The sequence below is a fragment of the Euprymna scolopes genome, chromosome 46 (genome assembly GCF_053919585.1).
Source record: "Euprymna scolopes isolate OS-2025 chromosome 46, ASM5391958v1, whole genome shotgun sequence".
NCBI classification, from domain to species: domain Eukaryota; kingdom Metazoa; phylum Mollusca; class Cephalopoda; order Sepiida; family Sepiolidae; genus Euprymna; species Euprymna scolopes.
Window position 1 is genome coordinate 30,736,096 of NC_136527.1, and position 25,430 is coordinate 30,761,525.

The window sequence follows — 25,430 nt, forward strand, 5'->3', positions numbered from 1 at the left end:
TGAACTGATACAAACTGGAGTTAGCTTCAAAAGCAGTGGAGGGGTTGTCATTCTCATTGATAAGGATCTGGTGACACGCATTTTTCAGGTCGATTGTGCTGAATACATTATACTGAGTAACCTTATTCACTACGTCATCCAGCCGGGGCAGCGGGTAGGCATCAAGGCTTGTGTGCTTATTCACAGTTTCAGAATAATCAATGACCATTCTCTTTTTCTGATTATCGGATTTAATCACGACCACTTGTGCCCTCCAGGGGGAGTTTGAGGTTTCGAGGATCCCCTCCTTTAAAAAGCACTTAACCTCTGAGTCAATGAACTTGCTATCACTTGAGCTATAACGTCTAGAGTTGGTGGCAACCGGTTTGCAGTTCTTATTTATATTAGCAAAAAGTTCAGGCGTTTCCAACGAAGCCACAGATAGTCCACAAATCTCAATAGGAGTTGAACTCCCACCGTACTTGAAGGTAACGCTTTCATGTTTACTTTAAAAAGCCAGTCCAAGAATCACATCACACAAAGGTTACTTAAAACTGACAGTTTTTGGTTGGGATACATACGTTTGTTAAAAAGTACGTTAGGAAAACAAGCATCTACCACTTTGGATGAGAGGTCAGACGTTTACATCGATGACAAACAAGCATTTAGGTTAATTCGATTAAAATCCAAGTCCGAGGGCTGCAGCGGTTGGTTCCCGGTATCGTGCAGGTGAAGACGATTTCATACGTTGCATTATCCAGCGCTCGAGCCTGGTCGAACATAGTGTCCAGGTCGAGCGTTTTATTTTCCAACAAACGCTGGCAAATGGTATGGGACTGAATTCCGGCAATAAAGGCATCCCGAATCGATTCATCAGCATATATCTCGTTTTTTTTTTGTTTTATAAAGAGTTCCTCTAGTTTGAGACAGGCTTCTTTATAATTTCCGCAATCGCTGACGTATTCAAAAATATCCGGTGAAATAAAATTTATCAGGACTGACAACTTGTCGAGATTTTCCTGTGGTAATGCCGCTAAAAAATAATGAACGTCGCAAGCCAATGCTTAAACTCTCGCTCTGCATTAGATGAATTAGGGTTTACGTCCAATCGAGATGTCCTCATGGCTTCAGGGCACGATCCATTTTAAAATCTCTTACGTTTTTTTACCTTTTTATGCTAATAAAATGGTTGTACGTAAAACAAATACTGAATACCCTTTAAATAAGTGTTTTTATTAGCATAAAAGAACGATACGTCAAGTCAAACGTCAGCACTATGAAATAACATGGCTGACACTATTGGAGTAGTATACAGAGCTAGCGCTTCATCAGGGAGAGTGCTATTGGGACGTTTCATATCCATATGAAACACAATACAACATAGGTAAAACCTTTTCTGAAGCAGTGTAACAGAGCACGTGTGAGAAAATCAGCAGCAGCTATAGGATAGCTTGCTGGCGAATATATATTGCCTTTTTGCTACCGGTTTTGAAGAACTGCTAAGATTTCCGACCAGGCTATGTGTGTAATTGAAACAGCTTATCTCTTTTTGGGAAATCACATTAGGAGGCAACTTCTTGTGAAGCTGGATTTTTTAATATAAATTGAAGTTGTGTCTAATATTGCTGGTGTGGTAGACATGTGTTAAAAATCGGATCTTCGTTCTGTCAACAATAAAACTGTTTTATTTCATATAGCCCCCGAGTTATTACTTTCTTTTATTATTAGTTATTACATGCTTGTGTTTTGAACATATATAAATATATGGAGGCGTTGTCAAGCGTTCACACAATTATTGTACCATCCGAAAACTTTCATTTCTATCTTTTATTATCTTAACAAGTCTTTTTTTTTTACACGGTGGTCACAACTTATCAAGGCCCGGAAGCCACTCAGGGATAAGGGTTATTGCAAGTACAATACGTTAGTGTGGAGATTTGATGAAGTGTTTACTTAAGGGGGCGGTTCATTAGGAATTTTTTAACGTTGGACTTGAACACATCCAAGTTGTATTCAGGTGGGAAGCAGGCGTGCAGTTATAAGAAAGAAGCTTTCTTCATGAAATCCACGTTTTGATTTAGGCACGGATAAAGAGTGGGGGAAAGTTTTCACAGTGGATTCAGCTAGACGGGTGTTTTTCGTGAAAGATTGGCGAGGGGGGACCAGAGATTGGATTTCAGACGAGCACCTGCCACGGAAATAAGGATAAAACCAGGGTAGGCTCGCAACGTCTCTTCTGTGAGAGAGAGGTTGCAGGGAAGAGAAAAGGACATCCCCCACTAGCCACGAAGTCTATTTTATACTCTGTCAAGGCAGGATAGGCTGTTTTCAGCAGCTCCTGCCCAGATGTGGCAGCAGTATTCTATCCTTGGACGTACTTGGCTTTTATATAGATAGAGAATTGCATCAGTAGTGAGATATCTTCTGGAGCGGTAGAAGGATCCCACCATCTTTCCAGCGACCTTGGCAACAGACTTGATGTACGTGTTCCATTTCAGATCAGGAGTAAAGGACAAACCCAGAAGCTTGTCAAAACACGGGGCTTCTCCCAGACGAGTCATCCATTTCAATTGATGCCAGATGGGGATCAGAGCGTTGATGATGTAAAGATAGGAGTTTGGTTTTAGATGCATTATAGGTAACCAGCCACGACTTCCCCCACTGAACCACGCGCTCGAGATCAGAGGAGAGAGAGAATCAGAGAGAACTTTGTCATTTACAGCCTTTGATGTGTTGCCGTAGATGGTCGTGTCATCAGCATAAATGCCAACGAATGATTTAAGTATGTATTTAGGGAGATCATTGATGTAGATCAGGAAGAGAGTTGGGCCCAGGGTTGACCCTTGAGGGACTCCAGCATTAATACTGCAGGCCTCTGATTTTTGTCCATCGACCACTACTCTTATGAGCCTATCGGAGAGAAATGATTTAATGATTGAGAACACATTTCCAGTTATACCGTAACTGGAAATCTTGTGAAGTAGGCCCTTATGCCATACCTTGTCGAAGGCGTTTGATATGTCAAGAGCAATTGCCCTAGAAAGGAAGCTTCAATAGAATTAATTAATTTTGTAAAATGGCCGTTTTTATCTTGCTTCCGGGTATTGCATCATTTTCTGAAGAGTGGAGGTCTTCGGACCTTATTGTCTTAATTGCTGTCAGGTTGCAACCCAGGCTCTGACAACATAATTGTGTGAAATTGGCAATTCTCATATGTGTAGATCGAAATATGAATTGAATAAGATTATAAAAATAATAATAATTAGATAATCGAAACAAATAATTGTATTAAGAGAAACATTTCTAACTAAAAATTAACAAGGATTGAAGATAGAAATTCATCTGTAGCATGATTATATTTTAATGGAATTTGTCTTTTCATTTCAATTAAATGTCTTTATTCTGGTAGATATCCACAGACACATGTTTCGCCATCTCTAAGTCTCATGTGTGACTAAGTGTACATAGATAAAAAAAACTGCGATTCAGTTGTTGGTCCATAGTGTTCGATTACTTGATCCAATGAAACTGTCTGTGACAGGGAGAGAAACTTGATTGAAACCTTCATCTTATCCTCTTTCACACGACGGATTAATGAGACACGTGAGTGGAAAAGCACGCTAGTCTGCAAAACATTCGGAGTATTAGCAATAATTATAATTAGCAATTGGTAAAGGTAAAGTTAATTGTTTCATGAATGCATTATCTCAGGCATTATCAACTTATTTTGGATCACAAATATATTACTTATTGCGTGACGTCTTTCGATTATGTTTCATGAATCCATTATCCCAGGCATTATCAACTTATTTCAGATCACAAATATATTATTTATTGCATGACGTCTTTCGATTATGTTTCATGAATCCATTATCCCAGGCATTATCAATTATTTCGGATCACAAATATATTACTTATTGCGTGACGTCTTTCGATTATGTTTCATGAATCCATTATCCCAGGCATTATCAACTTATTTTGGATCACAAATATATTACTTATTGCATGACGTCTTTCGATTATGTTTCATGAATCCATTATCCCAGGCATTATCAACTTATTTCAGATCACAAATATATTACTTTTTGCGTGACGTCTTTCGATTATGTTTCATGAATCCATTATCCCAGGCATTATCAACTTATTTTGGATCACAAATATATTACTTATTGTGTGACGTCTTTCGATAGAACTAAGAAAGTTGCTTGCAGTTTGATTAATTTGACATTTTTCAGAGCTTAATTTTAGAATGCTTGATTCTGAATATGAATTGATCTTGTGTTGAATTCATGCCGTAGAATGCATATAAACAAATCATACTTCTGTGCAATATGTGTAGTATCTTTTTTTGAAGGCTAGAAGGTTTATACTGTATATTAGTTATAAACGATGAATCACATTCAGCCATAAAATTATTACCAATGAGTTTTTAGGGTGATTAAATTTTATTTGGTGTATGGATGGGCGTGCTATATTTGAGGATTTAAGAAGAAACTTAGCATACTACTTACGTATACTTTGTAGTGGTGATAAATCCCTATCGTCATTTCCAAAAACAAGTTAGTTCTCGTAAGAACGTGTTACCTCAAAATATTCATGCCCTTCGACAATTGTTTTAAACTAGAAAAATTAAACTCTAATTGTTATATATATTGGAACCTCCATAACAATTTTATTGATTCGTATACGTTTTAGCAAGGGTTAGAGTCGTACATGTCAGGATAACATGTCGACAAAAAAATATGCTGTGCTGCAGGTGACGTGATTTAAAGTTTTGTTCCATAGATAAACACATAAGAAATGCAATTGTCACATGATATGGCAAAGAAGTATATTACGCATTTTAGGATAGTAGAGGGTTTCCGGACAGTCTGAATCGGGAAGCAAGACAGGCAAGATGTTTGGTCGTCTACAATTTCCATTGTTTGAAATAACTTAGAAAAACTGATCAAGAAGTAATTAATTAGACATTGGTCTTTCCTCCCATGAACAATTTCTCTTGAAATAAAACCTCTTAAATAAGCAGATCTTTATTGTGCTTTACTACACGTGTTGTTTTTGTTTGTTAACATAATCTAATTACAATGAGGATCAGGGGTCAACAATCACGAGAATATGACGGCAAGTGAGGCACAATAATCAAATCGACTATAAAACAAAAATGTTAATAGCTTGAAGGCGAAAACGCAAGTGAGAAAAACAATCCATTTATGAAAAGACTGTTTACAAACATTTTTGAACATTAAAAAGTTACATTAAGTTATATTAATCAAGCCTATATAACTAGTACCTTGGGTAAGACAATTATATTTCTGCAAATTTCTCAAGCTTGTTGGACCGAAATACTCAAGAATTTGTGCCAAACAACAACCCTCTCTCTGCACTTAATCTCATGTACATATTCTTACACATTAGCGAGAGTCTGGGGAACAAAAATAATTGCAACACACAGCTATACACGAGCTAAAAAGAACAATTTAAAGCAACACACATGCACACTCACATACATATATTACATATATGTACATATTATTCACACTATGAACATATTGACTTATACATGCACATTCACATACATATATTACATATATGTGCATATTATTCACACTATGAACATATTGACTTATACATCCACACTCACATACATATATTACATATATGTACATTTTATTCACACTATGAATATATTGACTTATACATTTAGTAACATACGTATATTACATATATGTGCATTTTATTCACACTATGAACATATTGACTTATACATGCACATTCACATACATATATTACATATATGTGCATTTTATTCACACTGTGAACATATTGACTTATACATGCACATTCACATACATATATTACATATATGTGCATATTATTCACACTATAAACATATTGACTTATACATGCACATTCACATACATATATTACATATATGTGCATATTATTCACACTATAAACATATTGACTTATACATGCACATTCACATACATATATTACATATATGTGCATATTATTCACACTATGAACATATTGACTTATACATCCACACTCACATACATATATTACATATATGTACATTTTATTCACACTATGAATATATTGACTTATACATTTAGTAACATACGTATATTACATATATGTGCATTTTATTCACACTATAAACATATTGACTTATACATGCGCATCCACATTCATATATTACATATATGTGCATTTTATTCACACTATGAACATATTGACTTATACATGCACACTCACATACATATATTACATATATGTACATTTTATTCACACTATAAACATATTGACTTATACATGCACATTCACATACGTATATTACATATATGTGCATTTTATTCACACTATGAACATATTGACTTATACATGCACATTCACATACATATATTACATATATGTGCATTTTATTCACACTATGAACATATTGACTTATACATCCACACTCACATACATATATTACATACATGCACATTTTATTCACACTATGAACATATTGACTTATACATGCACATTCACATACGTATATTACATATATGTGCATTTTATTCACACTATGAACATATTGACTTATACATGCACACTCACATACATATATTACATATATGTACATTTTATTCACACTATAAACATATTGACTTATACATGCACATTCACATACATATATTACATATATGTGCATTTTATTCACACTATGAACATATGGACTTATACATGCACACTCACATACATATATTACATATATGTACATTTTATTCACACTATAAACATATTGACTTATACATGCACATTCATATACATATATTACATATATGTACATTTTATTCACACTATAAACATATTGACTTATACATTCACATACACATATTACATATATGTGCATTTCATTCACACTATGAAAATATTGACTTATACATGCACATGCACATACATATATTACATATATGTGCATATTATTCACACTATGAACATATTGACTTATACATGCACATTCACATACGTATATTACATATATGTGCATTTTATTCACACTATGAACATATTGACTTATACATGCACATTCACATACATATATTACATATATGTGCATATTATTCACACTATAAACATATTGACTTATACATGCACATTCACATACATATATTACATATATGTGCATTTTATTCACACTATGAACATATTGACTTATACATGCACATTCACATACATATAGTACATATATGTGCATTTTATTCACACTATGAACATATTGACTTATACATGCACATCCACGTTCATATATTACATATATGTGCATTTTATTCACACTATGAACATATTGAATTATACATGCACACTCACATGCATATATTACATATATGTACATTTTATTCACACTATAAACATATTGACTTATACATGCACACTCACATACATATATTACATATATGTGCATTTTATTCACACTATGAACATATGGACTTATACATGCACACTCACATACATATATTACATATATGTACATTTTATTCACACTATAAACATATTGACTTATACATGCACATTCATATACATATATTACATATATGTACATTTTATTCACACTATAAACATATTGACTTATACATGCACATGCACATTCACATACATATATTACATATATGTACATATTATTCACACTATGAACATATTGACTTATACATGCACATTCACATACATATATTACATATATGTGCATATGATTCACACTATAAACATATTGACTTATACATGCACATTCACATACATATATTACATATATGTGCATTTTATTCACACTATGAACATATTGACTTATACATGCACATTCACATACATATATTACATATATGTGCATTTTATTCACACTATGAACATATTGACTTATACATGCACATTCACATTCATATATTACATATATGTGCATTTTATTCACACTATGAACATATTGAATTATACATGCACACTCACATACATATATTACATATATGTACATTTTATTCACACTATAAACATATTGACTTATACATGCACATTCACATACATATATTACATATATGTGCATTTTATTCACACTATAAACATATTGACTTATACATGCACATTCACATACGTATATTACATATATGTGCATTTTATTCACACTATGAACATATTGACTTATACATGCACATTCACATACATATATTACATATATGTGCATTTTATTCACACTATGAACATATTGACTTATACATGCACACTCACATACATATATTACATATATGTGCATTTTATTCACACTATAAACATATTGACTACTACATGCACATTCACATACATATATTACATATATGTGCATTTTATTCACACTATGAACATATTGACTTATATATGCACATTCACATACATGTATTACATATATGTACATATTATTCACACTATGAACATATTGACTTATACATGCACACTCACATACATATATTACATATATGTGCATTTTATTCACACTATAAACATATTGACTTATACATGACCATTCACATACATATATTACATATATGTGCATTTTATTCACACTATGAACATATTGACTTATACATGCACATTCACATACGTATATTACATATATGTGCATTTTATTCACACTATAAACATATTGACTTATACATGCACATTCACATACATATATTACATATATGTACATTTTATTTACACTATGAACATATTGACTTATACATGCACATTCACATACATATATTACATATATGTGCATTTTATTCACACTATAAACATATTGACTTATACATGCACATTCACATACATATATTACATATATGTGCATACTATTCACACTATGAACATATTGACTTATACATGCACATTCACATACATATATTACATATATGTGCATTTTATTTACACTATGAACATATTGACTTATATATGCACATTCACATACATATATTACATATATGTACATTTTATTCACACTATGAACATATTGACTTATACATGCACATTCACATACATATATTACATATATGTACATTTTATTTACACTATGAACATATTGACTTATATATGCACATTCACATACATATATTACATATATGTGCATTTTATTCACACTATGAACATATTGACTTATACATGCACATTCACATACATATATTACATATATGTACATTTTATTCACACTATAAACATATTGACTTATACATGCACATTCACATACATATATTACATATATGTGCATATTATTCACACTATGAACATATTGACTTATACATGCACATTCACATACATATATTACATATATGTGCATTTTATTCACACTATGAACATATTGACTTATACATGCACATTCACATACGTATATTACATATATGTGCATATTATTCACACTATGAACACATTGACTTATACATTTCTAAGCTTTTTTGATTACTTGGCTTTCTCTACCAAACACGACTTTTAATAAAAAACGCTTAATGTTTGAAAATAACTATTATATCCTTAGAAAATTGATATAAACATGTTCTCCTCAATTATTCATTAAAAGTTCTGCTTATGTATTAATTAGCACTTGCTAATTAGTGGCCGTAATATTCATTAATGTTTAATTTATTTCCTTTACAATAAAGATGTACGTCACTAATTATTCTTCCTAAACTAATCTAGCAATATTCATTGAAAAAACACAATTTTGTTAAATTTAGTTAAAATAATGAAAATATGTATTCTAACATTTTGTTCATTTTATTTCATGTTTTCGCTAATTAAACAAAAGAGTAAGAAATGATTTAACACCAAATATTATATCGCTGGTGACTTGGGTGGGCACGTTTAAATATTTAGACATGAGAAAAGTTGTAACTAAGTAGCAGTACACCCCATATAAAGTATTTTAATCCAATAATAATTGATCAATAATTCTAAGTAGAATAATTCGTTCACGTAAATATAAAACACTCCCACAAACTGTAACTGCTACACAAATTACTATCTATGTCGAGGTTGTATATTGCTAATCAATTTATAATTGTTAATTTTTTCTCGATATCCTGATGCTACAACAGGAAATGATAATGCAACAATCTAATTTCTAATATAAGTAGAACAAAAATTGCCACAGTTATTAGTTTGTTTTTCTATATAAGAACATCACAGAGTTACACATTTCTTGCATTATGTAAAGCATTTATGGATCTTCAAAAAAGTAGCCTCAACATGGCTAAGAGTTGCATCATCAATGACAGATGGAGCGCAACTAAGTCTAGGTGCTGCTGCTACAGATTTCATGGCATGTTGGAATTAACAATGACAACGTTTTACAAAAATAATATGTGACATTGTTTCTTTCAATTTCAGCAAAAGTTTCCTGTGGTGTGCATGATTTCAAATAAGACAACTGATCACTGCATGACAATTGACAGGCTCCATTTAACTTATTTCAAACACTTGTAAATCAGGAACAACAATTTGTTCAGAGTTGTAATTTGCCACATACTCAATAGAGATATAAATCATTGTATACGCCATATTCCCACTTGACCAGGCAAATGGAAGTGGGTCAAGGTCATTACTTATTGTAGATTCTTTGTATATGCAAAATTTCTACTAGGTAAGACAGATGGAAGTAGGTCATGGTCATAATTTAGTACAGATTTGTAATTTGATACATGACCCATAGAGATATAAATCATTGCATATGCAAAATGTCTACTAGATCAGACAACGGAAGTTAGTCAAGGTCATTACTTATTGAAGATTCCTTTTATTTAAAAAAATCATGCACAATAAACATTTAAACAGTTTATGAAAACAACAATGATAAAAGGCTAAAACCTGAAGTAGATATTTAGACAAAAATACTTGATATAAAATAACTTTATTGAAATGTATTCAAATTTAAAAAAAATAAAACACTTTTAAAATGTTTCATTGAGATGTGCTACATTTTAAAATAATTTAAAAACTGTTAAAACGTTTTATTAAGATGTATTAAGTTAAAAAAACTAACAAAACTTAAAACGTTTTATTGAGATGTATTAAAATTTTAAAAAACTGTAAAAACGTTTTATTGAGATGTATTAAATTTGAAAAAAATTGTAAAAACGTTTTATTGAGATGTATTAAATTAAAAAAAACTACCAAAACTTAAAACGTTTTATTGAGATGTATTAAATTCGAAAAAAAACTGTAAAAACGTTTTATTGAGATCTATTCAATAAAAAACTGTTAAAATGTTTTATTGACATGTATTACATTTTAAAAATAACAAAAACACGAACTCAGCATAAAGGCTGTATGTTCTATTGGGTGGTTTTAAAGATTTACACGAGAATAAAAACTTTGTTTTTAAAAGTAAATTATTTACATAATAAAAAAAACATATTCTTTTCTCTCGTTTTTGCATGAGAAAGTAGCACAGATTTCAGCACAATACCAAAACACACATATAACAAGAATACAAACACACACACATATAACAATAATACCAACACACACATATAACAACAATACAAACACACACACATATAACAATAACAAAATATGGTTTTTAATTTTTTCAAATCATTTGAAAATGGAACATATTACCAGATACCAGACATTCACAAAATCTCAAAACAGTACACTTGTGTGTTCGCATGTTTGTCTAAAGTGATTTCATATAAACAGAAGAGCTACATTACAAAAATATTTTCAGTTTTTCTTATTTTACTTTGTAGGGAAATAAAAACTTACTTGGCTTGCATGTGTGCGTGCTTCAAAGGGTCAGTTGTGTAACAAAAAGTAGAAAAAAGGACTAAAATGGTTGTTTACATGTTTGTCTAAAGCTGATTTCATAAAACTGTTAAGACGTGACCTCGGCATAAAAGTTGTGTGTTCTTTCATTTTAAAGATTTACATAATAACAAATTTGTTTATTTAAAGAAAATCAAACGATCATATCATGTTCTCTCCTGAGAAAAAAACCACATACATTACAAAAATATGACTTTTTTGTTTTTCTTATTTTACTCTGTATTGAAAATCGAAACTTACTTAGCATATGTTCATGCTTCAAAGGGTCGGTTATGCAACAAAAAATAGAAAGAAAGCCCAAAATCTTTACACCCAATAGTTTTTATGGATAACGGTCATGGCAGCGATGCAGAATGTCGCCATTTCTATGCAAAAGAAACAGATGAACTAAAAGAAAAGACATGTACAGAATAGAGGACGAGTTAAAAGAAATGTGTTACGTATGTAGGCATGTACAAGTAAACTTGAAAAGTATTGAGTTTTGGAGTTGAACGATTTGACAACATAATGACACGTTTTGGAGTTAATAGTTTTTATAACAGAATGTCTGCTTGTGGAGTTAATAGTTTTGACAACAAAATGTCAACTTTTGGATTTTATAGTTTTGACAACAAAATATCGACTTGTGGAATTAAAAATTTTAATAACAGGGTGTCTTGTGGATTTGGACATTTTGCGAACAAAGTGTAACTTTTGGAGTTGACAGTTTTCATAACAGAATGTTGACTTTTTGAATTGGAAGTTTTAAAAACAGTACACGCTTAAACTCTATAAGAGATACATAGATACTTGCATGTTCTATTCAAGCTCTTTTGTATTCAGTATATTTTGCATGTGAAACAACAAATGTTCCTTTTATACAAATCACTCTTGTACTTGATTCATCAGGTATATTTGCCAGGTAATTTAAAAAATTCTTTTGTCTGATTTAAGTTCCTCCTATAATTACTGGAATACAGATTTTCTAAAGATTACAGTTTATTTTCTATGTCGTACATAAAACCCTGGTATTTCGTTATATTTTTGTCACTTTGTTTAACCAAATAATATTTCTTTTTCTATGTCGTGCATAAAACATAGGAAGTCGCGATTTCTGAAAAATACTGCAGTGAATAAAGGGGAAATTAAGTTCTAACGTTGATTCTTTCTCCTTGTCTCATTTTATTATGTCAGCTTTAATAATAGCCGTAGGAGTCACAGTCGATGGTGTATATGTCAAACTGTTGTTCCCAGGACTTGCTGCAGCTTTAATTCCTCCATTTTCTAAGCATGTAGCTGTAGGAATCGTAGAGTCATAGTCGATGGTGTATGATATGTCCAACTGTTGTTCCCAGGACTTGCTGCAGCATTCAATATTCAACATTTTACAGATGATGTGGATATATTCACACAATCCATTGTTTTTAACTGTATAGTAGCCATCCTCTAGCAAATGTCAAATGGGTCAAACTAACTTCTCTGTTGCACAAACTACACTTGTCATGCTGAGATCCTTTATCTTATTATGGAAGATCATCAGATATTGTTTCCCATATGTGTTAGCATATGATGCAATAAATATGGCCTCTGTCAAAAGGAACCAGGTACTTCAAAAGAATGTGGTTTGTCTCTTTCCTTTTGATTTTCCTGGGGAGGGGGCATTCTACCGAATGCCAAACATTCTCCCATGATTTTAGTTACTCCAACCAAGAGATCGTTTTTACGATCCTAACCGTCCTTTTAAGTGCTATCATTTGTATTTCATTTGCACTTGGTTCATGGGGTATATTCGCCAGACAGTTTTTGAAATTCTTTTTCATTAGCATGATTGCTTCTATAATGACTGGTATGATTGATACCTTCTTAGGATTTCAGTTTCTTTTCATGTCGTACATACGTCCTTAGTATTTTGGTATTTTCTCCCTCTCTGATCTGTTAGAGTCAGCATCATACAGGATGCTTATTTCAACTAGGGTTGCCACATTCTCCTTCTAGTCCCATATCACTATGTAAGGCTTCCGTATGTGTTTTCATATGACTTAACAAATTTGACTTCTGTGCAAAAGAAGAACTACAAATTTTACATGAATGTGGCTTGCCTCCCGTATGTGTTTTCATATGATTCAACAAATGTGACCTCTGTGCAAAAGAGGAGCCACATAATTCACAAAAATATGGTTTCTCTCCCGTATGTTTTCTCATATGAGTCAATAAATTTGTCTTCCATGCAAAAGAACAACCACATACGTCACAAGTGTGTGGTTTCTCTCCAGTATGTATTTTTACATGACTCAACAAACTTGACTTCCATGCATAGGAAGAACCACATACTTCACAAGAATGTGGTTTCTCTCCCGTATGTGTTTTCATATGACTCAACAAATTTGACTTCCATGCAAAAGAAGAACCACATACTTCACAATAATGTGGTTTCTCTCCCGTATGTGTTTTCATATGACTCAACAAACTTGACTTCTCCACAAAAGAAGAACCATATAATTCACATGAATGTGGTTTCTCTCCTGTATGTGTTTTCATATGACGAAATAAATGTAACTTTTGTGCAAATGAATAACTACATATTTTACAAGAATGTTGTTTGTCTCCTGTATGTTTTTTCATATGATTAAACAAATTTGATTTCCGTGCATATGAAGAGCCGCATACTTCACAAAGATATGGTTTCTCTCCTGTATGTGTTTTCATATGATACAACAAAGTTGACTTATGTGCAAAAGAAAAACCACATATTTCACAAGAATGTGGTTTCTCTCCTGTATGTGTTTTCATATGATTCAACAAAGTTATCTTCTGTGCAAAAGAAGAACCACATACTTCACAACAATGTGGTTTCTCTCCCGTATGTGTTTTCACATGAGAAAGCAAATGCGACTTCCATGCAAATGAATAACCACATACTTCACAAGAATGAGGTTTGTCTCCCATGTTTGCTTCCATATAATTCCACAAAAATAAATTCCAATGACGAAATTTCCTTCTGATGTTTTAATGAAGTTGTTTTCATTGCGCAAATTCTGGAAATATAAAATAAATATGAAAATTTCGTGAAATTGAATTTTTTATGTTAATTTTCATAAATATAAATTTATTATTAATCAAATTCAAAACAAAATGTGTATAGTTTAAATCAATACTGGTTTGTTAATTTGGTTCTATTTTCAAATATTTAACTAAATTTTTTACATTCTTTATTTTTAGAGAAGAAGATTGATTATGTTACCTAAATTAACTTGGTTCTATTTTCAAACTAAAAATTTTTACATTCATTCATCGTTTTATTTGGATTCTTCAGAATTCTGTTCTCATCTTTGATGTTATTTTCACAACGTTTCTATGTTACCTGCGATCTTATTCAGCTGTATTTTGTGGAACTTGGCAATCTTTCTCTTGAACTCACAAATCTATACAAAATTGTGATGTTTATTTGTTTAATGCTGTATATATTATTTTAAATTTTTGGATATATCTGAAGTCTATCAACATTCTTTGGGTCATTTAATAGAATGAGTTATGTAGGTGTCTCCTATCCGGTTATGTGATAAGGCTACTTCGTTGTAGTATTTTCTGGGATTTAGTAGGGTTTTTTAAGTATAATTTGGAAGTGTTTGTTGTTTTCCAGTCATCACGAACAACACAAGAGCATGCTACTCTCATGTTTTCAACAAATGATGTCATTAGATAATTTTAAATCCTATTTTCCATCTCACTGAGGAATGAAACTTCAACGTTCATGAGTATGTAACTTACAACTGAATTTTACCAAGTACTCTAACCATAGCAGCACAGATTCTAACAGACAATACGAGTAGGAATGTATTTGTTTTTAGATGTTATCACTATTTATTACTATATATTATATTTATGCACTGGATTCTAAAGCCAGCTTGATCTTCACCGTTCTTCTCCAATCTATAATTTATACTTCATCCCATAAAGACAAAATGAAAGAAAAAAATATTGTTATATTGATGTAAAAAATAATAAAAACATAAATGAAAAATAAAAAATAATATGCACCTATCATACTGAAAGGGTAATTGACCTCTGGAATACATTCGACACTGATTTTAAACATTGTACACTGTTTGTTGTTGGTTGTTTTGTTTTGTTGATTTTAAAAAGAATATATATATATTTTCAAAAGAATATGTATATATTTTAAAAAGAATATATATATATTTTTTAAAAGAATATATATATATTTTAAAAAGAATATATATTTTTTTAAAAAGAATATATATATTTTTTTAAAAAGAATATATATATATCTTTTTAAAAAGAATATATATATATATATATATATTATACTGATTCTGATTGTTGGACAGTTTCCTTATTATATTTGTTTTGTATTGCAATAATTGTTTTGTTGAATTGTGACAAAAACAAGGGTGAATTGATGAGACGCTAGAGAGCGTTGAGACGGAGAGGGAATGTAAAAAAAAATATATGTAAATAGTTTTTTTTGCAAAATAGAGAGGGGAGGGATGTCGTGTGTTGAATATGCACACAAAGCAACACATGACAGCTCATAACAAACGCATAGAACGATGGGGTCTGTTTGTCAGTATTGATATTGTCAGTGGTAGAAAAATTAACTATTTGACGCGTGCAGCTATTGAAGATGAGCCCACTTGCAAAAAGCAGGTCACATATATAGCCCAGAGGAAAAGGCAAAAATTAAAGAAGTTTACACTTCGCCAGCAATCAACATTGCACATGTGTTGTTCAATCCATAATAGCTAAGAATATCAATAGCAAAATATCTCATAGAATATTGGCCCATTTTAACAGTGATCATATCACTCTACAACTGACTACAATAGCCCAGTGTGTGTAAATTTTTTTATTGCATATCCTTAACCGTCTTTTCTCTCTCTTGTTCTTCATATATAGACGAAGCGCTTTTATAGGTAAAGAAGAGAAGGAATTTTTGTTAGTTTCATATGATTGTAGGGAATTTTTCAGTTGCAATCTTTCATATATGTCAGTTATTGATAAGCTTTTTTTCATGCTACTCTGAGAAATGATGTCCTTTTAGCGACCAATGAAAATAAGGTGCCCTATATCCAAATAGAATTAATAAGCACGTCTCCTTGTGACAATCACTAGGAGTTTATCCTCTTTGACCTCAAGATGAGGCCGAGGATGAAAATTTTACATGTTTACATCCTCCCAGGAAATTATCATAGATAACATTTGAAACGTATCCAAATTTCATAACAAACACATGGCTATGAATCTAAAAGTTAGATACACAGGTTCTTTTACACATAGTCGAAAGAAAAATAAAAGTTCATACAAATAAGAAGAGAGGGATAACGACTCCTTACTTAATTTCCATGGACACAAGCCTTCCTTCAATCATAACCAGAAGAAAAATAAAAGTCCATAACAATAGCAAAGGGGGAATAACAGCAGTAGTAATAAATAACAAGAAGAATTAACAATTAAACATACAATCCAACACCAAGCAAAATTAATAATGAATCACACTTATTGAAAAACTAAAATAATCTCAGTTTTTAAATAACTTTCAAAATCCCTGGATAAAGCAAATTTCCAGAAGGGTCTTACCAGCTGAAATAAATTATGAAAGAAATTAGAGATACTACTGTGAGAAAATCAGACGCAGCCGTAGGTTTGCTAACTACTGAAAATATAAGCAGCTGCCGTCTTAGCACATATGCAAATAAAGCAAGTGTGCATATGCTGATTTCATGGGAAGGAGAAGAGAAAAAAGCAGAAAAAAGGACACGATGAGAAAAGATAGCAATCAGACGTTTTTTGACTCATATGCAGTGAGGCAAAATGTGCTGCATGGTTGAAAAAATGGTAACGCAGGTGAGGAAAATGACACATACAAAAAGGGCATTTTTGACAGAGATGTACAACGTGTAAGTGATATATTTTTAAACATAGTCAAGAGCGTTGTTAGAAATCACTGGATTAAATGCTTGTGTATCCACCTAAAATAATCATATTTTATGTCTTTCCTTCTAAATTTGTTCTTGCGATGGTATCAGATTATGTGAAGATGCGAGTTTTTTTTTAAATGCATGGTTCGAGTGCAAGAGCTTCATTACATACTCTCATCTCTATAACTGATCAGTAAGATTCGAAACCAAAATGCCAGTGACTTTGAATATTTGGTGTGTAAGTTGTGCAGATTACTGCTAGAAGTTAACTTCCTTTCTAGCTTACCAAATAAAAGGCCATTTCTTATGAAAGCCCATTAATAATAATTTCAATCTTTTCATCTATCACAGTTAATGTCCCGCAAAATACGAAATAATGTAATTTTATGTCACCTTTACTTTTCAAAACCGAATTAAAATTAAAGTGTACTATCATAATCAAGTAAGTAAATGTTATTCAAGTGTTATTTTTATTATGTTTGCATAATAAAAATAACACTTGAATAACATCAGAAGCAGCTGTAGGATAGCTGGCTAGTGAAAATATAAGCAGTCGCCATCTTAGCACATATGCAAATAAAGCAAGTGTGCGTATACTGATGTCATGGGAAAGAGAAGAGAAAAAGGCAGAAAAAAGGATAAGACACAATTTAAACGACAGCAGTCAGACGTATTTTAACTCATATGCCGTGAGAGAAAAATATGGTCGAAAAAGTGGAAACGTAAATAAAAGGTCATTTCTCAGTCAAGCTGAGCACATGACAAATGCAGTTCATCCACTTATGAAAGCCCCATTAATAATAATCCCAATATTTTCATCTATCACAGTTAATGCTCCCCAAAATACGAAATAGTTTAATTTTATGTCGTCTTTACTTTTCAAAAAAGAATTAAATTTAAAGTGTACTATCATAATCTGTAAGTAAATATTCGACAAGTGTTATTTTAACAATATTTGCATAATAAATAACAAGTGTTATTTTAACAATGTTTGCATAATAAATAACAAGTGTTATTTTAACAATGTTTGCATAATAAATAACAAGTGTTATTTTAACAATGTTTGCATAATAAATAACAAGTGTTATTTTAACAATGTTTGCATAATAAATAACAAGTGTTATTTTAACAATATTTGCATAATAAATAACAAGTGTTATTTTAACAATATTTGCATAATAAATAACAAGTGTTATTTTAACAATGTTTGCATAATAAATAACAAGTGTTATTTTAACAATGTTTGCATAATAAATAACAAATGTTATTTTAACAATGTTTGCATAATAAATAACACTCAAGATGAGACCAGTAGTCTTAATAATCTAAATCATACAAAGAATCATTCCTAATCTAAAAACGTAATATTGTAATTTGTTTAAGAGTCATGATTATGTTTTTAAGGTTTATTGCTTCGTTTAATGATCTTTCCAACCCACCCCCGCAATCCTTTACAATGACGACTTTTATAAATTTTTTGGAGAGTGCAGAAAACGAATATGTACTTCAAAAACTGGTGCAGAGAAATAGTTTTCATGATATTAAAAATTTACTTTTTAAAAGAGTGAAGGATCAGATTTAAATATGAATAAAACGTAAATGAGCACCCACTTTATGGCCACCTAGGGAATGGGTCAATTTTTTCCTTTGTTTTGGGGCGAAAAATATTTTTCGTTTTCTTTTCTGATTTCCTCTTTCAATAAAGACACAAGGATATTTAAGAACAAAAATAAAGTATAATATGTATATAAATACGTGTAATTCCTTATGTTATCAGTAGTGACCATTTTCGTTTGCAGCAAATTTAAATGTGATATTCGAAAACCTAAAGAAGTTGTAATATTAAAGTTAAGGTGAAAAATAAATAACAATTAACCAAAATGGCTTTCAGGCAGGCCAACAAAATAAATAAAAAACTTATCACCATGTGTCCAGAAAGTGGTTTGTTATTTTACATAACATTTATATAGAAAATGTGAGGAAAAAAAGTTAAACTCACTTGACTTGAGGAGGTTGATGATCGGACTAAAAACCGGTGACGTTTGACTCGTGCTTATATCTACTGCTGCTGCTGCTGCTTCTGATGGAAGTTTTTGCATATGAATGACTGTTACTAACTATTTAAAGGATTGGGACAGGGTCTGCTTAGATGACGGAAACTTTCAGTGGACATTATTTATTGCCGATAATAAAAGTACAGACGCACAGGTTGGTCTCCTAGCCTCGTGTTTCTTGACTTATGATCAGAGCTGGGGTTGCGATCCTGCAAAATTTTGCAAAGGTGGTCCTCAGCCCAACTCTGATCTGCCTACTTTATTGTTGGAGAATTTTCGAAAAAAACTGATTCCCACTTTTTGAAAAGTAATTTCCTCATGAAAAGTAATTTTCTGCGTCACTTTTGAAGTATATATTCGTTTTTAGCACACCTGAAAAACTATAAAATAATCCGCTGAAAAAAATGAAAAAAACAAAAGATAAAACTTTTTACTTTAAACTCATGAAACAATTAAAAATACATAAAATTTATAAAATTATTTTTTTTTGGTAAACGACGAAAAGTTTTTTATGTTTAAGTCAATATTAAAAACAAAAAACAATCGACATCAAAAAGTGTTCAATGATAAATCAGCATTAGGATTATTCATTTAGTAAAAGTAGTTATCTCCCTTACAATTTTAACGTATTCTAAAAATGCGCAAAAATCGATACTAATTTCATGTAGTAATACTTACGGTTTTGTTTTATAATCTGCTTTCCATTAACTTTATCTGCTTTTATAAAGGAAACGATTTTTCAAATGTGATTGACTTTACAAGCTCAAGTTAACATTCAAGATGACGAACGGAAGAGCAAGTTCGCAGAAAACAAAATTGAAGAGGAAAAATAAAAAATGAAATCATTTCGAAATAGAGCCGATCAATTTGGTGAATATCAGGTGAACATAGTTTAGAAATCCGACTTATCATATTTTTATGTATTTCCGATTATTTCTTCAATGTGTTTTGAAAGATTAAAGTCTAAAGTTAACTTCTACGTGTGTGACTCTTTGTTCACACATTCATAATCAGCATCTATCAATTTTTAGGACCAAGGTTGCAAGTGCAGGAATCTCTTGAAATCAAAGGTAGTAGAGCATCTGCAAAACTGTTAAAAGTAAATTTAACAAGATCACAGATTAATAGAATGTTTCCGCCAAGGCACATCCTCACATGCATAAAAAAAAAATATTGAAATAACTTCGGAAAATAACGACACTTGAAAAAGAACTCTAAATTAAATTTATTAAGATGAAATAACATTTATTTTTATACGTGTTAGGAATATTAATTCAAATCGTTCAAACGTAAATGTTTTCTTGTCACGTACTTATGTACGCTTGGCTAAATGAGGACCTCGTGGGAATCGCATGAAGTTTAAGATTACTGATTTTTATGAACAGAGTGCCACACATGGCTTGAAATGAAGTTGAATATTTTTTTTAGAGAAAAACAGTCATTAAACCATGTAATCGAAATTTTTGTGATAATTGTTACCATTAAAACCACATTAAATATTTTTTAATATTATTTTTTTTTAAATATTGAATGAATACTGCTTATCGTAATGTTACTGAAATATTAAAAACATTTTTAATTGTTAACATCTACAATGTTTTATTTTTTTTATATAAAAAAGCAAACAGAAATTCATGCGTTTTTTTTTTCATTTAAAAAGACAATAATTTGCGATTTTAGTCATCATATCGATGTCACTGGACACATGTATCCATAAAAATAAAACTGAGTTTTTAAAGAAAAGGAAATAATAAATTCCATTTAATAATTGGTATTTTAAAGTGTATTATCCATTTTCATATTAAGTTAAATGAAATGATAAAAAATATAAATAAATAAACCACGATAAAATATTTAGATTAAAATACAAATAACGATTTACTAAACGATGTTTTATTTACTGGATATTTTTCCGGCATTCATCGGAAGTTATTATCTCCCTTAGTAAGTTCGATTTGTTTCTATTTTTAACCCTTTTGATTAACGCACTCATATTGAGAGTAGATACGGTAAAAAAAAAAACAATGAAAGAAAAACAAAAAAAAAATATATTGTTAAGAACACAAAGACAAAAGATAAGAATCAGGAAGTCGTATGCGTAATTAACACGTCAAAAAAAAAGAAAAAAAAAGAAAAGTGAGAGAAAAACACACACACAAAACGAGAAGTTATAAAAGGCTGAATAGGGAGTCGTTTGCGTAAAGAAATGAACAACACAACTAGAAGTAAGGGGGCCGGACTTGTGGGTAAAGAAAATAAACAAAGTTCGTAGTTAAGATGAAATAATAAAAAACGTTAAAAATATTAAAAAGAAGGAGATATATAATGTTTCTTACCGGAGATGATTAAAACGACGAAGGACAACAGAAGATAAAAGACAGAGAAATGTGGAGCTAAAAAGGCTGCTGACTACAATTACACATAAAGAAAAAACACCGGTCGAGCTGCCGGTGTCGAGTCAGGGGAAACTCTATAAGAAAAAAAATGTCGGTCAAGGGAGATAACTGTTGAAGGGGCTAAACTAAGGGACATAATTCATACAAAATAGATAGCTGTTAAAAAAAAACACACACACTTTTATAATTACTATAATTTATTTGTATTTAAAAAAAAAATTATTAAAAAGACGATTTAACAGTTAATCTTGGAACTTTACTGTTTTGTAAGTAAGCTATTTGTAATTAAATCGATTTCGAACCTAATTTTCACTTTTAAAATATTCGTTTATTTTCTGATGGAACAAATATTTTAAAAGGGAAAATAAAGTTCGAAATCGCTTTCATTATATATATATATATATATATATATATATATATATATATATATATATATATATATATATATATATATATATATATATTAAATTATAAGTGGCTTACTTAACAAAGCAGTAGAGTTTATATATATATGCACTTTCGTAAATAATTGAATTCATTCAAAAACGTATCGCTAAAACAAAAACAAACAACGTCTCTCTCTCTCTCTCTCTCTCTCTCTCTCTCTATATATATATATATATATATATATATATATATATATATATATATATATATATATATATATATAGAGAGAGAGAGAGAGAGAGAGAGAGAGAGAGAGAGAGAGATAGATAGATGTGTGTGTATATATATTTAATAGAAAAACTTTACTATTTGATAATTAAACAATACTTTTAATTTAATCGATTTCGAAATTTATTTTCATTTTTCTTAAAAAACAAAACTTTATCGTTAATTTCTGATTATATATATGGGTAATCCGACATATTCCTACAAACAAGATTGGCAAAATACTGTCTAATCCTGGTAAAAAAAGGACCCCAATTTCTGAATTGTAATTTACTTATTTGGGGAATAATATTTTTAAAAAAATATATTGTAATTTCTTAAATAAATGATATTAATATTTATTTATTTTTTTTTTAAATTACCCTTGGTTCCTTAGCTATAATAAATATTGTAATTATCCCCCTTGGCCGGAAGTAGCTGTTCCACCATCTAAACTCGATTATAGTCATAACACGTGTATTAATTTTAAGTTAATAAAACTTTTATCAAACGTTTTCCTGTTTCCTCTTACTTCATTCTTCTTTACACATCACTACAATTTTATTAACTTCAAATTAAAGAAAAACAACGAAATGAATAAACTACTACACCTGACATATTTGCCGTGGAATCCACTACTCTGAATTCGGAGAAAGTATACAAACACTGGAAACTAACCTTAAAAAACTATATACGTACCGCAAACAATGACGAAATTGAAAATAACTCGCAAAACTTCTTTGTCTTAATCAACTCTATTTCAGCAGCGATCTATGAAATAATGAGGTGTTATGGACTATAACAGCACGATAACAGCTCTCGACACTACCTATATTAACACTACAAATAATGAGATGTTATGGACTATAACACGATAACAGCTCTCGACACTACCTATATTAACACTACAAGATATCTATGCAATGGTCTGATCCCTTCTCCTCTTTTTTCTCATCTCTTTCCACGTACAACTCCTAATGCACCAAAGCTGGTCATCACACTATTGCTGACAACAAATTAATAAGAAAGGAAACTACCAGGATGTTGCGAGAAGGCATAATAGAGTCCTCTATATCTCCTTGGTGAGCTCAAGTTCTATTGACCTCCAACGAAAATCACAAAAAAGAATGGTCGTCGACTACAGTGATAACATAAATAGATTTACAGAACTTGACGCCTATCCTATGCTTAACATCAATAAAATGATTGACGATGTAGCATGGTGTAATATCTTCATAACACTCGGCCTGTATCGATAACATTATAGAGAAGGGGAATTTCATAGACATCTTTGTCTACGTAGACAATGTCATAATATGCAGGAAGGATAAAAAAAAGAGCACAACTACAATCGCCAAATATTTTATGATGTCGCAAAAACATACAAAATATTTTATGATGTCGCAAAAACATACAAAATATTTTATGATGTCGCAAAAACATACAAAATATTTTATGATGTCGCAAAAACATACAAAATCACGCTGAACCAAAGTAAAATCGTCATTTCAGAAACCTCAATCACTTTACTTGATTACACAATCCAAAACAATTAAATTGCACCTGACTACCAAAATCTGAAACAAATCATCGAAAAGTCACCACCTCTAAATCTCGCATCTCAAAAACGAGTAATTGGAATGCTCTTGTATTCATACAAAACTTCTCTGATAAAATACTGCTATTCAACCACATCAAAAAGTTTCCACTATCCCCATCTGTCTTAAACTCTTTTCAAACGTTGAAGACTGATCTAAAAATGCTAGACTAATAACAGTTGACCCGGATAAGGAATTTGAATTAGAAACAGATGCAAGTAATTACTGCATAGCTGCTACAATAAACCAACAAGGTCGACCTGTTGCATTATTTTTATGGACGCTAAACCCGAACGAAATTAAAAATCATGTTGTTGAAAAGGAAGCTGCTGCTATTGTCGAAACTTTGCAAACGTGGCAACACATTTTACTCGGAAGACACTTCAAAGTCTTTACGGACCCAAAAAGCATTAGTTTCATGTTTGACAACAGTAGGATATACAGTTCAAATTTAGCATTGGGGAATAGAAGATGCAGCTGCTGACACATTCTCTTACATCTCTGCTCTAACTCACGCTCTACAAGACCTTCGCGATTTGCATGTTAGACTATGCCATTCTGGTGTTACACGGCCCAACCACTTCATCAGATCAAGGAATCTCACATACTCTTGGAACAAGTTAAAAATATAACTGACTCTTGTTCATCATGCCAATATCTAAAGCCTAAATTTGCCAGTTGTAACAAAGCAAAACTCGTACAGGCTATTCTACCTTTTCAACGATTAAACATTGACTTCAAAGGTAAACTACCAACTTCTTCGCATATTAAGAAATACTCATCATAATTTATGAGTATTTTTGCTTTCCTTTTGCCTTCCCCTGTAAAGACATGACAAGCAAAACCATTATCTGCTGTCTAATCCAGCTATTTTCAAGTTGTTGTATGTCTACTATGATACATAGTGATAGGGCTGCAGACTTCTTTTCTGGTGAAATTAGAGATTACTTACCCCGGAAAGGTATTGCTGTCTCGAAAACTCGTAGATATCACCCTGAAGGTAATGGGCAGGTTAAGAAACTCAATGGAATT